At 31.7% G+C, this 17,855-nt stretch overlaps 1 protein-coding gene across 2 annotated transcripts in view; it reads left to right on the top strand.

Annotated features, from left to right (window-relative positions):
- Positions 1 to 17,855, top strand: part of trc (Serine/threonine-protein kinase tricornered) — a 952,993-nt gene that overhangs the window by 39,179 nt on the left and 895,959 nt on the right. The gene's annotated exons all lie outside the window — the stretch shown is intronic.

Here is a 17,855-nt window from a genome sequence, read left to right as displayed (position 1 = left end):
TTTTCAAGATTATACTGTTTTACATAATAGTGCTTTTATTTAACCGTACAATCATCGTAACCTTCTGATTCAAAAAGACATTCCCGAGTTATAGTACATTATAATTGTGTAAAATACTTATTAACGAAAAACACCGCTCCGAATAAATTAGCATAAAACTTTCCAAACATTTATTTTCTGCCTTTTGTTGTAAAAAGTTTTTTGTTGTAAAAACACTCATTATATTAGTTTAATGAGAAATGTCAATTTTATTGTATATAATAGATGTTAATTGTAGAAATAACTTTTTATTAGTGTATATATTGAAACATAATTGCTTTAAAAGTTAAGCATTAAAAATCTGAACAATAATGAAGAAAAACAAATTGAGATTTATTCTGCGCTACTCAGCTCCACTTCGGAGATTACCTACACTTTTTGTTGGTCCTTATTACTGTCCAGTCATCAGTGACCGCCTACTTCAAATAAGTAAGTATTGAAATTTTGATCAGTAAAAAAATTTGATAAACAAAACAGAAAATAAATAAATAATACTCCAAAGGCTATAGTGGGATTAGATAGTAAAAACTGCACTTTTCTAGGTTTTATACTAGAGTGGACTTTTCAAAAGTACTTTAGTAAAAACCCCTCCAGCTAAATTTTTAGCCCTCTAGGTGCTGATGTAGACCTCCTCACCTAAAAAATGTGTTTTTGCCAAAAAAATCATTCTCGCTCTATCCGCTATTTCAAAAAAAATGGAGAAGTAAAAATATAAATCTTGTACCATTAAATACAAGACTTCAGTGTTTTAAAGGAATGAAAATCATTATTCCCAATGGAAATCGAGCTAGTGCTGAACATTTAATTACAAAATTTTTACAAACATTAATTTGTACATTTTTTATAACGACCTAAAACTCATACAGGTATACTAAATAGTCACACAGTAATGCTAGTTTTTTAACTGTAGATGAAATATGTTTATTTTTAAAGAAATTTACAGATAAAGCTTGAAAAACATTTTTAGATAGAATAAAACTATCAGAGCTTACTGAAAAACAAGTATTCTTTTTTACTAATCTTTCGACTGATCAATTGCAAAAGGCAAGTAAATTATTAGTTTCCATGAGATCATCAACTTTTAGAGATGTCATACAGGCTCTAGTTATTTGCTCATTTAAATTACGAACTGCATCATAGAATAATTTTTTGAAATAGAAGACGCAATACTAGTCTCCGATTTCTGTGAGTCAGTAATTAAGTCATTTAAAAAATATGTTACCGAAGTATATTGGTGTGAAAAGTATAAAAAGAGAGGCTTTTTTTTATGCTACTGATCATTAATGACGTTGAATGATATTTTCAAAATGCAGCAAAAGCAGTTTATACTATTAATTGTTAATTATAATTATGCAAACTTTTAGAAAATTGCGAGTATCAAAAAGAGTTTTGACTACAACTTTATTTATTAACGAAAAAGGAGCATTAATGAATTTTTGTCTGTAATAACTTGCACTAAAAATAAATATTTTGATGAAACTGAATCGAGTCGGTAAAAACTATCCACCAAATTGTCAAATACCAAATTCTCCTTCTTTAACCCCCAAAACTAGACCATGTACCTTTATAGTTAACTAAATTGAGAGGCTCTAGTTTTTTCCAGGTTTAGCTTTTAGGGTACACAATCCGTAATTTGGGTTCGACGTTGAATGGCTTGGATGACGTGGCTAGATTCAGTTTCATAATATTCTAGTGTTGAGGGCAATTTTATTTCATTCACTTTTTGCCTTTAACACTTGTACATTTATTTATAATAATTATCGCTGTTCTTGAAACAAATTTTTCATTTCACTTTTACTAGGATTGAAAATACTATCAAAAATAAAAAAATTGTAGTGTAAAATATTTTGTAATTCATATTTTATTGACACTCAGAATGTAGCTATTGTTAATTATGTTACTGCTTTCTCTGCATTAAAAAAAAATCATTTAATTATTGAATTACTTCGAAAATGAAATTTAATTGTTTAAGTCTTTACACTAGTTTAAAGTTTCTACAATTAACATTTTATAAATAAAATTGAAATTTTTCATTAAACTAATTCCTTTTTTTGTTTATTTTTTTTTTGTTTGAAGGAGTGAAGAGGGAAAAATCTTTATAGATACCCCGACTGTTCTGGTGGTAGTGTCAGATTCACACGGTGTGCCTACCGACTATAAAATAACCTCCCCGCATGGGACAGGTCCGTTGGGACCACTTCCCTAGAAGACAAAAAGGGCATAAGAGAAGAAAGAAAAAAAAACTAACGGAGAATTTCGGAGGCCAGCTTACTCTCAAAGAGATGTGAGGAGGGTCACTTACGCATCTATGCGAAGCTCAAATCTTGGCTTGCGCCGGAATAGTAAACTAATATAATAAATATAGCTGATGTATCCAAAAACTTTTTACAATAAAAAGCAGAAAATAAATGTTTAGGAAGTTTTGTGCTGATTTATTAGGAGCGCTGTTTTTTGTTAATAAGTATTTTACGCGATTATAATGTGTAACTCGAAAATGTCTTTTCAAATCAGAAAGTTGTTAAATAATTAATCGTACTTATTTAACTTTATCATTCGGGTAAAAGTGGATGTTTGTGAGTTTGGGTTACACACTTCCTGACGAGCCGCGGGAGTAGCAGACAGTCTAACTATTTATTTGTATACCGGAGAAAAAGAAGGAAAGTGTTTGGCTTTGTTAAATATGTATGTCAACGTACATTTTTTTTACTAATTTCAATTCTATACAATCCTTCAGCTCTACTTCTTTTGGTATTATTAATTTTTATTTGGTATTAATTAATGAGGTATTCTGCACTATTCCCTAAACTATTTTTTTTATTTATTATTACAATAAATTAAATCAGCTCAGATATAGAACCACACTCGATAAGCGGTGGCAGGCTACTAACTAAAACGCCGCGCGAAGAAATGCATTTTGTGCAGAGCTTTAGTTAAAACTTCTTTGTCTTACATGCTATGGTGACGGTACTACTGACTTTATGTGTTTAGGCTTAGTGGCTCGCTTCGGTTTTCACTGGATGAAGTACACGGTCAGCTTTGTTAGGTGATGATTTTCGTTAAGAGTGTTTTAAGAGTGTTAAAATTTTATTATATAGAAAGGAAATAAATATGAGAGAAAATGGAATAAAATGAAAAATATAATTATTCACTCAAGTTGTCACTTAACAGCCTCATCTTCTTAAAACTATCTCCGTCCCCAGTAAATGTACAAGTATAGTTACTTAACATAATATTGTGGTTTAACCAATTTCGATCTTTAAGCGTTGTACAAAACAAGGTTATGAACTAAATTACAAATATATATTTTTAGTGCTAAAAACTTATTCCTAAACAAGAATTATGATTTGTATTGGGTTGATGAGTTGGGTAATGGATGATGAAATGATTGTATTAGGTTTGATGATAGATATGTGAGTTAAGGTATCTTTATACTTCCGTACAAACGAAAGTTTGATTCTTCTCTTTATTTTCCACTTTTGACGTTTTTATTTTTTTCTTTGATGTGTTTTTCTTTGAATTACCTTTCAACGTTAGTTCGCGTAAACGTTTGAGATCGGTATCATGCCCTATTCTACAACACAGGTCGTGGTGCCTGTTATCATGACGAGGCTGACATTTTTATTGCGAATATTGCATCTTATTTCCATATCAGTTTGGATTGTGCAAAATATGCTATGCAATTGTAAATCGTATTTATATACATGATTTCCAAATGGCGTACGTATTGTTACACCTTGTTCTTGGTTGCTTGTCCATTTATTGTTGGCATACCCAACTCTATGGTTTTGAAGTTCGTTATATGCCCTGATGTTTACTCCTTCGGTGCAATACGTAATAAATGCCATATACAAATTCTTTCCATCATCTCTCTTGGCTTGAAGTTTTATGTAACTAATATCATTGAGTAAGCCAAAAGTCATCAGATATTTGTTACGTAATTTTTGAGTTTACCAATATAGTTTGAATACGTATTACCGTTATGTAATAGTTATGTAATGTTAATGGTAATAGTTAACTAAATATAAATTTGCTCATTGGTTTTATAAAGCTTACAATTAAAATTGTAGAACTAAGTAATGTATTTTTTGATGCAAGATGTACCTAGTTAAATGGTAGGGTTCAATTATTGGGTTTATTTTCTGCTACTATTGATTTTTCTCGTAAATCGATGATTTTGGTAAAGATTGGCTTTGTTTCTGAAATTTGTGTACATCGTTGTCTTCTGCATGTAATGACATGTCTTTGATATGTTATTAACTCGACTTGTTGTTGACATAAAGGGTGAGTCAATTACTTGGTCATTTTGTGTTTTGTACTCGTTTTGATTGGTTCGGCGTATCTCGTACGATATTTGGGTTCATAGTTCTGCAACGCTAGAGTAGTGCTTTCAGAATCCATCTATTTTACATATCCTTGGAATAATCTTCCTCGCCGATCTCTAACAGCATAACAATATTCTAGGGTATTGAATAGAGAAACTGTTAAAGACACCTTTTCCCTTTTCGTTTCTTCTGTATCCCCCGGTAGAAGACACATAAGTCTTTTCGGATCAATGTTTGGTATATCATTGTCACTTTTTGGCGATGTTGGTGAAGAAACATTTTCTGCTTGACAAATAGTGGATTTCATCTCAAAAGTAGAAAGTGTCTGAACTTTTTTTCCTATATTTAGTGTTTTATCAGGTTTCTTACTAAATGAATCACTATTGCAAAATGGCGGTGATCGCTTGATGTGGCAACTATGTAAATCCGGAAGTATGTGCATTTACTTGATGTTTCCTTTACTCTCTAGTTGTTCAATAACTTCATGTAATAGATGATCTATGTTGACTTTAGTTTTTATTATTATTTCATAGTCAGGGTTCATCGTGAAGCCTGAAAGGAAAATAGTATCAAATGACTATTGATTTATAAGTCTATTTCCCAACTTTTGTATGGACTTATAATATTTGTATGGCGTGGGAGCATCAAACTCCGTGTTTTCATTATAGGTCTAGTTTTGGATGATTTAGGTATTTTTTGTTTCTCTTCGATTTTGACATAAAATTCAGTCGATTAGTGTTTTTTTGGTTCTTGTTTTATAGTTTCTCGGGGTTCTGTGTTCAGTGAATTGATGGCGCATTTTATAAATTTTTCCAAGATACTACTTTTCATAGCCTTCTTGTAACAACTTATTGCTTTGCTGATGAGTATTGCTATCATAATAATAGCATTAATGACATTACGTACTAAAATAAAAAGAGAAGTTTGTTTCTCCTCCAACTTTCGTGTTCGTATTTTCTCCATTTGAGTCGATATGTTTTATAAATTTAATTCGTCATCTGTCGATCCTTGTTCATTAATGTTAAGTTCTCCAATCAATTTTATAGAGTCATGGAAGGCACCAGTGTCCTTTAAGGTAGTAGTCGATCAAAAACACTTTTCTTACGATTTTTCTAAAATTTTGTGTGTGCCTTAAGATTGCTATTATTTATCATGAGCCAAAATTTGAAGAGGCTTAGCGGTATAGTTTTAGAGATATTAAAGTTTTAATGTTGAACTTTTAACACAGGAGGTATAGGAAAGCGCTGGATTGGGGGTCGATTTGTGAACGAAATTGCTTATATCTCTAAAACGCTTTTTACAATGTTTCGTAAAAAATAGTATGATATAATTTATATTATAAAGCAACTGTGGTTCCAATCTAAAAGGGCTCAGCGGTATAGTTTTGTTGTTCGAGCTTTGCAAAGTTGATAAATTCAGTGAAATTCGCTCCTACAACGTTGTCATTTTTCGAGATAGTTGTCGAAGCGATATATATAGTATACGCATACGCTACAGCGCATTATGGCACGCACTGTAGAGTGCTCGACTACTACCTTAAGGGTTCATGTAATACAGTTGCGTTTAAGTTTGCTTCTACTTGATAGGTATATTGTATCTGAGGGATGATCTTATTTTTACCAGTTAAGGTTAGTATGTATTTTTACCGTACACCCATCACTCTTTCGTAAAAGACCTATACCTTTTACTCTTTCTTGTTGATCCATTTTATTAGGGCAGATAATGCTTGATTTTTCTTTATTAAGTGTCGAGAATAACCATGAATTATCAGCTGGTAAGTAAATTTATTGACTTTCCTTTTTCGGTGTAAGTATAATTTCACAGTATTGAAATACTTCTGTTCCAGGTCCTAATAACATAAGAATTTTGTAATTGTTCATAGAATAAGGTTCTTTTAACGGTTCCATAGTAGACCATGTATAACCATTTACCGTTTTATTACATTGGTTAAATGTAACTTTGTTTAATTTGCAAATACGAATTATGGTATGTTGCTTCATTCGCCATTTTCATTGCTTTTGTCAATATTTTGCGCTTGTAAAAAACGATAAATTGATTTTAAAATTAGTATTATTTTTTCATCATTTTTAAAAATTTCTTCTTGGTGAACATGAATATTTTAAAATATGAAAATTTTACCAGAATTCAAAATTTTTCCGCGATCTTCCAATTCTGTTTACTCAATTCCTACATGTTAACCTGTTTTCAGTAAAGATCTAATGAAGCTCGCGCACTTGCACAATTATACACAGGTATCCGGAAAGAGACAGAGAGGAGAGAGACAGAGAAAGTAATACACAAACGTACTATTAAACATATATATGTACCTACGTGTCGGTAGGTAGTTTAGATACTCTTTTCCGTGTATTGTTGTTCTTTCTTGTTCTCTTTGTTTATATGTTTATAAATAAAAAATACTCCAACATAATTTTTTATTTGCTTTTTCCTAACCTATAATATTGACTGATAAAAACACATATTCGTTAATGAACTATCTTTACAATATAAAAATATAAAATTAAAATTATTTAGGGTAAAAAAATAAATACTTTTTCATCATAGACAATTGAATATTATCGATATCAATCACGTGTTCATCATCATCATCATCATCATAATCATCATTATCATCATCATCATCATCATCATCATCATCATCATCATCATCATCATCATCATCATCATCATCATCATCATCATCATCATCATCATCATCATCATCATCATCATCATCATCATCATTATCATCTACATTGGTCTGCATCACAAGCTTTTTGTTCAATAGCTTTTTTGTTATCTAAAAGATTCTGATCCGTTTAAATACCCCTATCGCTATTGTATAGTACCTGACAATTTTTATGCAGCATCAGAGACCTGAACCGTCTAAACTTGTAAAATTTTTTGTTCTTCTGCTTTTTATTGAAATCAATCAGCTTGTTCAACGCTTTTGGCTTTACCGTAATTATAGGCCCAGCTTTCATTAATTGGTCGCAAATAAGGCATTTGTGCACTGGCTGCATCGGGTTGCTTGCCTCGCGTAACTCCAGATGCTCCGGGTCTGCCATCGTCCCCTGCTCCGAGTTTGTTGCCTGATGCAGCTCCTCCACCTTTTTACTTTTGTCCGACATGTTTTCAAGCAATCTATGATGAGAAGAGCTATATGTTATTGCAGGAAATGACAAATAGCACAGTCTAACGTGTCACACACTACTGAAGGATATAAAATTGTACTACACTTGACCCCCAACGAGTAATGCCATTAAAAGTCGACACATGCTCAGGAAAAATACATTTTTTAAGGTTAAGCTCATGCAGAAGACGGATTTGTTTAAATATGACAAATAAAGCACCCGCAATCAATAATAAAAAAATCATAAAAGTTATCATAGCAGCAAAAAACAGTATTACAACTTACCTTTATTTCGAAATAAAGCAACAATTGGAACACAATAATAAAGTCAAAACACTAACGGCTTGCTGACCATGTGCTCTCTACACTACACAGTTGAGAAGGGAGCAGAAGCAAAAAGTGGAGTTGCTGAGGACCTTAATGCGCCTTCTCTCCCCCCCCCCTAACCACACACCGGTACTGCCAGCGAAGCAGTGGGTGCCAAGTATGCTTCGCTTGCCATTGAGTTTCCAAATAATAGGGAGTGAATATGTTGTACTTGTATATTATTATCAAAAGTACACATATTAACCTAAAAACTCTAAAAATTTCAGCCCTTAATATGCAAAGGTGCGAGCACTAGATTTTTTCCGAAAAAAATAAACTGTTTCAGCTCCAAAGGAGCGTACATAATAGTTATTTACATAACAAGTGCGGAAAAGACGATTTCCCGCACGAGTAGTGATTGACTCACACGAGTGCCGGAGTTGACGGGAACGAGTGCCAGTTGAGCACACGAGTGCGTAGCACGAGTGTGACCGCAAGGTACGAGTTACCGTCACCGTCCACGAGTGCGGAAAATCGTCTCGCACGAGTTGCGTACAAGTTTTTTCGCAATGTGTGAGGAAAATAGGTACAAAATACGTATGAATTTTGATTACCAGTGTGTAGCAAAAGTTTTTCCGGTGTGGCAAAATCTTTTCCGTACACATTTTCCGCACACTGCGGCAAAAACCTTTGCTGCACACTTTTTCCACACACTATGCGACAAAACCCTTTGCCACACACCTTTTTCCGCACACTGTGCGGAAAAGCCTTTGTCGCACACTATGTCGGAAAATCGATTTTCCATACTAATATCAGTGCGGAAAACACCCATTTTCCGCACACTATTGCGAAAAACAATTTTTTTTTATGAATTTATAAAAAAATACGGGCTATTTAATACTGTTGTCAATAATTCAATAAAAAAAATTTTTTCAAAGAAAAATCATTTTTTAGATTTTTGAAAAAATACCCGATGTCTTAACCGATTCTTTGCCAATTACTGATTAATTAAAAAAGCAAGCAATAATAAACAGCATAACTTCATCATTTTAAGAAAATTTCAAGCTTTATAAGGAGTATAAAAATGCAAGCGTTCATGAGTTATAGAGCTTTTAAAAAAACATTATTTTTTCGAAAAGTTTAAAAAAGGTTTAAATTTTTCGAATATATAGTTTTTGAGTCAGGTAAAAGCTGATTTTTCCCCAAGTTTTGTGAAAAAAAATTTTTTTTTTGCAACGATATGGGCTTTTTCCAAAAACGCTTTTTGTCGGTTTTTTGCGAATTACAAATTAATTTTTTTATTTATTAACACAGGATTTGCACGGACTGGTCCGAAATCGATAGTTCTACAATTTTTGTTTAGAACGTTTTTTTGTTCGACGAGCCTGAAGAGAAACAAAGTGAAAAAATCGTACTTGGCACACTTTAGGCCCTATGTACTGTGGGTTCTCAGTGCACCAGTTGCTTTTATTTTAGTTTTTTAAATTCTACGGGCAATTCTCAATTTTTTCCGTATTTTTTTTTTTACTGTATCTCTGAAGTGAAAATAGACAGACTGCACTATTCATTTAGAGTCATATACTGGTCGTTGTGTATCTTCTCTTGACGATTCTTTAGTATCACTTGAGTCGTATTTGAAAAACACACTTGTCCTTAATTATGCACCAAAGTTAATTATATTTTTGATTAGTAATTGTGTCATCTTTTTATTTTCAAAACTATTAGGTTTTATTCCGGTGATTTCTGTATTCGTATCACTAGCGTGTAGTGCTGAGGCCACTGATTTTGAATACTTCACTTTGAATGAGCTAGAATCTTTTCATGTATTTTTAGTGAAATTTCTTAATACACTCGGTCGAGATGCAGATGATGTCTGTGGTCGTCGAAACGTTTTTATTCAAGTCCTTTGAGCAATCACACCATGATCTAACTTTGGTGGTTCCTTGTTTGTTTTTGAACCAAGGGGTCATCTAGGGCCCCTGGCCAATTAAGGTACATCTGTTCCTGATTCTGTTCTGCTCGTAGGTTTTGTGTTACTTGCACTGTCTCTTTCAAGGTTGTTGACAGTGCTTGAGGTTTGATAATCGTGAAATTAGATTTTCTTTAAATTCTTTTTCTCTGATTTTGTAATTCTATTTTACTCTTTCCCTCTATTTTTTTGCGACCCATCATTATAACTCTTAATAATGGTAATTCTTTATTTAAATTGTTTTCTGTACACAAAAATAGTCCTACTGGATTTTTAGATAATGCATCATCATTGATATTGAGTTTTTCTGGCTTGTATTAAAAAGTGTATTTATAATCGATGTGAACGTCCAGTGCATTAAAACGTTGCCCTATGTCTTTTCTTGTATGCATCTAATTCAATGGCTCATGATCAGCTACAAGAACGATTTTTATTTTTTAATAAGTACGAACGGAAATGATGCATTGCCTATAGTGGAGCTAAGCATTACTTTTCAATCGTGGAATAATTTATTTCTGCTTTATTTAGAGTTTTTGAAAGATAGGTGACAGGATGCGTAAACCCATCTTTTTATCGACCAATAAATACTGCTCCAAAAGCGTAGTCAGATGCATCTGTTGTTAACTTCAATAATTTACTAAAGTCGGAAAATTGTAAAATAGGCTCTTAACATAGACAGTCTTTTAGTATTTAAAAACTCTTTTCTTGCACTTCAGTCTATTCTAATTTTTTTTTTTTTTTTCATAAATCTTGTAATGGCTTATCTATTTTTGAAAAATCTTTAATAAAACGTCTATAGTATCCTGCCAGTCCTAAGAATTATCTAATATTTTTTATAGTTTTTGGTTGAGAAAAGTCTGTAACTGCTTGTATTTTTTTAGGGTCGGATTCAAATCCTTGTTGACTTACTATATGCCCAAGAAATATTACTTCTTTTTGCAAAAATTCAACTTTATCTGGCTGAAGTACCATATTCGCTGATCTTAACCGGTCGAAAAGTGTTTTTACTTTAATGTCAATAAAGCTTCTAATATGAGATCTATTAGTTGTTGGAACGTGGCAGTTTCGTTTTTCAAGCTTTCGGGCATTCGTCTGTATTGGTAATATCTATGGGGTGTCGTCAACACTGTTTTATACTTATCATATTCAGCAATAGAAATTTGTTGGAATCCACTTGCCTAACCAAAAACTGAAAAATATTCAGATCCTCCTAACTGATCCATAATATCCGCGATGTTAGGCAATGGATATGCATAACTAATGGTTTTTTCATTAAGTTCTCGGAAATTAATTACTACCCTCCATCTCGGATTTCCATGGCTATCAAATTTCTTAGCAACAATGCAGAGAGTTGAATTATATGGTGATGACGATGGCTCAATCACTCTATTATTAATTTTTTTGCTACATGGTTTTCTGAACCTTTTATATGTACCGGTGGGTGACGATATTGTTTAGTGTTGATGGGGATATTATTTTCTGTCGGGATTACATGTGCAACGAGATTAGTACAGTCATTAGTGCTTATTGCCATAAAATTACATTGACCTTTCTCATTTCTTACTACTTCTTCTCCTAGATACACATCATCATGTCTTATGTCGACTCGTGGAAAGTATTCTTCAGTTAAATTGGTATAAATCAAATTAACTCTTACTATTTGACGTGCTCAATCCTTGATCGTCTGTTTAGTTGATTTATTAGTGTCTCTTCGTTCCTTACTAAAGTAATGTGATGTTGTTCCACACTAGGAGTATTTTTACTCTGTTTAATGGCATGGGGTTAGAGTGGATCTTGGTCGTCTAATTCATAATTTTTACTGTGTATGCCACTTTCATCAGTTTTATTATCAGTGGGCTTCATAAAATTATCACCCTTCTTTGATAAAATCAATTTTTCATATTCATCTCGAAAACGCATATCAGCTTTTATGTCTCCAAATATTTCGTATTTAGGTTTATTCGAATTTTTGGGCTGGCTTACGATGTATTCGTCATAAAATTTTTGTTGGACAGTTGAGTCTAGGATACTCTGTTTCTTTGTGCGTATGAAGGGTTGTAGCTAAAATTTGATTTTTCTGCTCTTGTCTCTTAATTTTTCCTGCTTTACATTCTCTTTCATCTCTCTTTAATTGCTCTATTTCTTCAAAAGTTTTTAAAAGAGAAATGGAGTTCATAACGTCATCATATAATACTACAGCATCATGATGATACGATAACGTGGCTCGTCATTCTTCACGAAATTTTCGACCTAATAGACCGCCATCTTTGATGGGAAAGTCGTTAGGGATCACATGAAAAATTGGAGGTTTTTCTTGTACAATTATATACGTTGTTTCTCTAGTTACAACTGGGTAGAGTGTGATTCTGGTAAGACTTATAATTTCACTAGTCTCTACAGTTCAATACGGGTGCAACTGGTCTAATTTAATCTGGTGTCTGGTGGCGCCGTTATTGAGCATAAGTGTGATAAAAAGACTTCTCTCTTCTGGGACTGACAACCTTATGCTCGTAAGCTCATCAAACGTTTGGCACGTACCGATGTGGATGGTTTCGATTTTGTTGCTATGTTCATTTCTTGCGCTGAAAGATTCAGTGTAGGGGCTGAATTAAGTATTTGGGGGCTCACTTCTGAACGACGAGTGGGGTGAGCTGTCTAAGAGTTTAAACGATGTGGCAAACGCTCATCTCCTGGTTCGTACTGATTTTGAAACTTTTGATTTTGATAATTAGGTTTGAAACCTTGTGGCTTCTCACAATATTATAATTATTATCTTGGGGGTATCTACTAGAATTCTGATCGATGCCCTCATGTCCTTGATTATTTCTAGAATTACACTTAGCATTTCTTTGAATATAAAAATTTTAAGTGTTCTCATTATTATATCGTCCAAAATAATTCTAATAATAATTAAAATTTCTTGACTGATTTTGCTTCCTTTAATTATATTAAATCACGTTCGAGAGAAAAAAAAATTTACTATTCTATCTTAATTTTGCTTATTTATTTCAGAAAATATTTTATTACGTTTTCGCCGTATATCAGAAAAGACAGAAATTATAGAGAATTAATTAGATACATACACATACAATAAATTACGATACTCATGAATTTTATGTGCTACACATAATTTATTATGAATGGTACGTAAAAACATTTTTCTTTTTGATGCGTGTCAACAATATATATATATATATATATATATATATATATATATATGCCTCTGTGTCTTTCACATGTGCTTTTTCACCACGCAATGCTCCTCGAGGAGGGTTTAGGCGACCTTCTCGCAGCATCATTGCCTAATTCCCCCTACCCCCCTCCTGTAATGGGAGGCCTCCCATCCCTCTTCCCTTCCTTCTCCAAAGTGCTAAGTGCCCATAGTAGTGCCCTTATTAAAAAGGAGCCGGACGTAGAGCACTATAATATAAAAAAAAAAATATATATATATATGTTCCAAATTATATAATGATTTTCGAGAATCATTCGACATAACCCCCCTCCACCCCTCACGCCATCTTGTAGAATTCTAACAGTTTTTACGTTATTTTTATTGGGTTGAATTTTAGGTTTACCCCCTTTCACACCCCTCTTAGCCCACCCGCTCGATTTTGATGAGACCCCTCGTCAGCCCCCTCGTAACAAAGTAAAATTCTATCAGTTTTTAGATTGATTCAATTGGGAAAAATTTTTGTGTAGTGACCCCTTCTAATTTTATAACCCAATAACAGTATATCCCAACAATATGTTTAAAATATCCCTCCTGCCATTCTTCAGCCGCATCTCTGAGATAAAATTATATCGGTTTTTATGCCATTTTTACTTTTTGCATCTCCCCCTTAAGCACTCCTTGCAGTTTTAAGAAAGCTCCTACGTTTCTTTAGAATTTCTAAACACGTTTTCTTATGAACGCTTCAATATTTGTTCTAGCCCTCTTCAGCCACTTTCCACCACTATGTCAATATTTTTTCTATCTATATATTTTTTTTTTTTTTTTTTTCGTATTATAGTGCTCTACATCTGGCTCCTTTAATAAGGGCACTACTATGGGCACTTAGCACTTGGGAAAGGGACAAGAAAAGGGATGGGAGGCCTCCCTTTACTGAGAGGGGGGTAGGGGGAAATTAGGCAATTTTTGCTGCGAGAAGGTCGCCTAAACCCTCCTCGAGGAGCATTGCGTGGTGAAAAAGCACATGTGAGAATCACAGAGGTACTTGCCCGAAAAGTCGCACTGGCCGGGAATCAAATCATGGTCTCCCGCGTGCCAATCCACGACCTAGCCGACCGAGCCACCGCACGCTCTATGCCCTCTATCTATATATCTGTTAGCACATTTTTATACCACTTTTCAGGTAGTGGTATGACGCTCTAGTTTTTTTTTTAGTTCTTAAATAGTTTATCAATTGCATTATTGAATATGTATTGAACATGTATTATATGTTAAATAAATTATTTTGTAAGTTTTTCGTTATTTGCAGTAATCTAAGCAGATATTAAATTATTTACATCTTCAGGAGTGATTATTATATTAACAGAACTTTATATAATCAGTAAATGTGCATGCTGTAGTCTACGTTTTTAGAACTCTATTGAGCAAACATATTCTAACATATTACAAAAAATGTTGTTACGCGATATATCGTCTAAAATTAATTGTGATTTCGTGTAGAATAGCCAAACTATTACATTTGGTACGTAAATCGGCATTGTTTTTTTTTTTAAGTAAGCCAAAACCGTTTTCAATTATTTTGATTCAAGATTGCTCGTTACTGTTATAGATATATCTAGTCTACCGCATTTTTTCATGATAGCCACAGCATCTTAATAGTTTTGTTGCAAATAACGTGGTCCTTGAACATAACATAATGGCAGTATACATACGTTTCCAACTTTCTTTCTATTTTCAAAATTTTTTAATATATTTGACTCTCTACTACTTACTGCATCTGATAAACCATCATAACATTAAATTCCTAATTTTTTGTGAAGATTTCTTTAATAGTTTAGTCTATTATTTTTAATCATAAGGTATACATGTAATAAAACTGTGAAGTTAATCTTACAACATAATATATGATACAGGACTAAAAATTTTTATATTTAGGCTGTACGACAATCTAGATTAATAATATTGTAACATAAAAAGACAATATTTATTATTATTATTATTTTTATTGTTATTTTTATTATTTTGTTATTATTATGATTATTTTTAATATTATTATTACTATTACTATTATCATTATTATTATGATAATTTTTAGTATTGTTATTACTATTATTATTATTATTTATTGTTATTATTATTATTATTATTACTGTCAAAACAACGCTGTAAAAATTAGTACTCCATCCTAAATCCCCTGATGGAAATATCAGTGGGAATACCATTGGATTAACTAAATGGAAGAATTTATTTAGATTATTTCTTTTGGATCGTTTTTTTAAATCTGTAGGATGGGCACACAGATTAAAGTTTTCTGGTGATTCTCAGTCTGAAATAATGATTGCTCCTAATTTGTCAGTAGGTGATTTATTGTAGGTATGGTTTTTTTTACGTTTTCTTAAAAAAACCCATTTTATAATTAAGAATTATTTTTTTTATCAGCAATTTAATTCAAAAATTTATAGTTTTTAGCTATAGGGTTTTTTTTTAATAATAAAAATCAGGATTATAATGTGATGTTTAATCGTATTTTTGTTTTTACTTGAATTCAATCCTTGTTTAATCACTGCTTGATCTTCATATGCATTTAATTAATCATGTTTAAGTGTTTCGCCCTCATCTCATTTAAGAGTACTAGATACAACGTGATAAACGTGTCCTTGAGTTTTTATGTTATAAATAGATTGACCTTTTTTATCTATCTCAATACTTATAAAATATGCAAAACAAAAAATGTAACTGTAATATTGGATAAGTATTTTATCATAAAAAAGATGGTTTTTTAGTTTATTGTCATATTTAATAGAAGGAGTTGAAAAAATCTTGCCATAGTGACAACAACTATACTTCATACGTCTTTTTTCTCCAAAACATGGCCAAACAATACTTACATTTGTAACTTATTAGCAAAAAGTTTCTATTAAGGATTCATTACTATTTGTTTCACTGATACGATTAAAATTCTTATTACGATAATATTTTATTGTGTTCCTTACTTTTTTTTTTTTTTTTTTTTTTTTGATAAACCAAATGTATAATGTCTTACGTTTTCTTTATATTTAAATTTTAAAAAGTCATTACTTAACTCAATTTGAAATGACTACAATAATTACCAAAAAACATAACGTTTTTTAAATCTTCTAATGTAATTTTAATGTACACATAAAACAATTTTTTAAAACATTGAATTTTAATTGCAGTAGCAAAAATTCTACTTTGTGATATAAGATCAAAATAATTATTACTGAATATAATATTTTTAAAGTAATCATTTTCAGGAATATAGTTTTCATAATATTGCCACTTATTGTCAATATGTTTCACTATCATTAATCTTACTTTTATGTGATAATAATCATAATCATACAAGAATATTGAAAAATTTTTTGATAATTTATTTCCATCACTTACAATTACTATTCCATTAAAATGACTTTTAAGACGTTAAGTTCATCGTAATTGTCGTTGAAAGAATCTTTTTTATTTTTTTATTTTTTGATTGGCTTATTATCATATTTAAATTATTGTAAGTATTAGAACGTTGCAACTATAATATGTCGTAATGACCTGAATCAAGGTTTCCTGTGAAAAGTCAAATCAATTCAATGTTATTTTCAAAATTTCCAACCGTATTGATGTTTTTTTTTTTCATTATAAAAGAATACTTTAACATTAACTTCGTAAATTTTAACAAAACTTTTTATTCTGACATTTTGTATTTTTTTAACTTTAAAAGGCAAAGTGAAAAAATAAAGTATTTAACTCATACCCTACAATGTAGAAATTGGCGTGTAGAGTGTACAGAGGCGCGAAGCCCCACTGGTATCCATGTATATATGCTGCCAGTAAAGGCAGCATGACTTCAGACACATATCTCTAATGTAAATATTTGTTCGGTGCATGCATGTATAATGAAATTGCAGTTTTTTTATGGGTGTACGCCTGCCGATAAAACGGTCAGTATACTATGTGTGATGTTCAGAAATTAAAGTAAGAGAGTGCAATTAAGCGCGCATATACGAGTATAGTACTCTCTGCCTTAAACTAAAAAGAGAGTATACATTGCAGGGATTTTTAATACAGCATGTGCAGCTATATATCTAAACTGCTATACGAGCATCGTATAGTGCATAGTGTATGATTGAAGGCTCTTTCTGCACAGAAAGAGAGAGGAAGTATTTGACATTTAAGTTGGCACTTTATCCTTTTTAGATTAGGAGGGAGCGCGATGGTTCACGCTTGAACACTGTATTCACAACTTTCACATATTTGTGTGTTTGTGAGTAATCATCTGCTTATCTGTCTGTACGTTCTTGAGGGCCTTTCGGAAACTACTTGTGTTTTATATTTGTTATTATTTCTTAAAATAGTGTTTGGTTAATAAGAATTATAGTATTGTTGTTATTGGTTATTAATAGAATCTAATTTTTTTTCTAGAAAAATTATCTCAGCTAATAATTCTTGTTAGTAAACTTTTTGCCACTTTTTTTGTGATTAAGGGTGTTTAAAAATAAAAGTTTGACAAAATTTCTTACTAACTGTACAAGTATTATCTACCATTGACCCTCAAATTTTTATCCAACCTCAAAAAATATCTGAAAAACGTAGATTTTTGTAACTAACAATGATTGGGGGCACTTAGAACTAAAAAATTAAACTTGTTTTCATGCAAATTATACCTATATTTAGAATTATAGCTATTAAACTATTGTTGTTTATCATTATGAAACATTGTACCTAAGCTTAAAAATATACTTAATCAGTTTACTATAACCGTAAGTAATTAAAAAAAAAAAACAAAAAAAATGAAACTTTTCTTTTTTGCAGCCTCTTACAGTTATGATTATATCTCTCTTTCTCCATAGCAACTTATACTCAAACTTAGAAATTACTTTAAAAAGCAGTTCCATACAATTTATAACC

The sequence above is a fragment of the Copidosoma floridanum genome, unplaced genomic scaffold, assembly GCF_036245765.1.
Source record: "Copidosoma floridanum isolate Cflo_tuat_1 unplaced genomic scaffold, Cflo_Japanese_pri ptg000016l, whole genome shotgun sequence".
NCBI lineage: Eukaryota > Metazoa > Arthropoda > Insecta > Hymenoptera > Encyrtidae > Copidosoma > Copidosoma floridanum.
The sequence above is the reverse complement of the archived record's forward strand: the minus strand, read 5'-3'. Positions and strand labels throughout refer to the sequence as shown.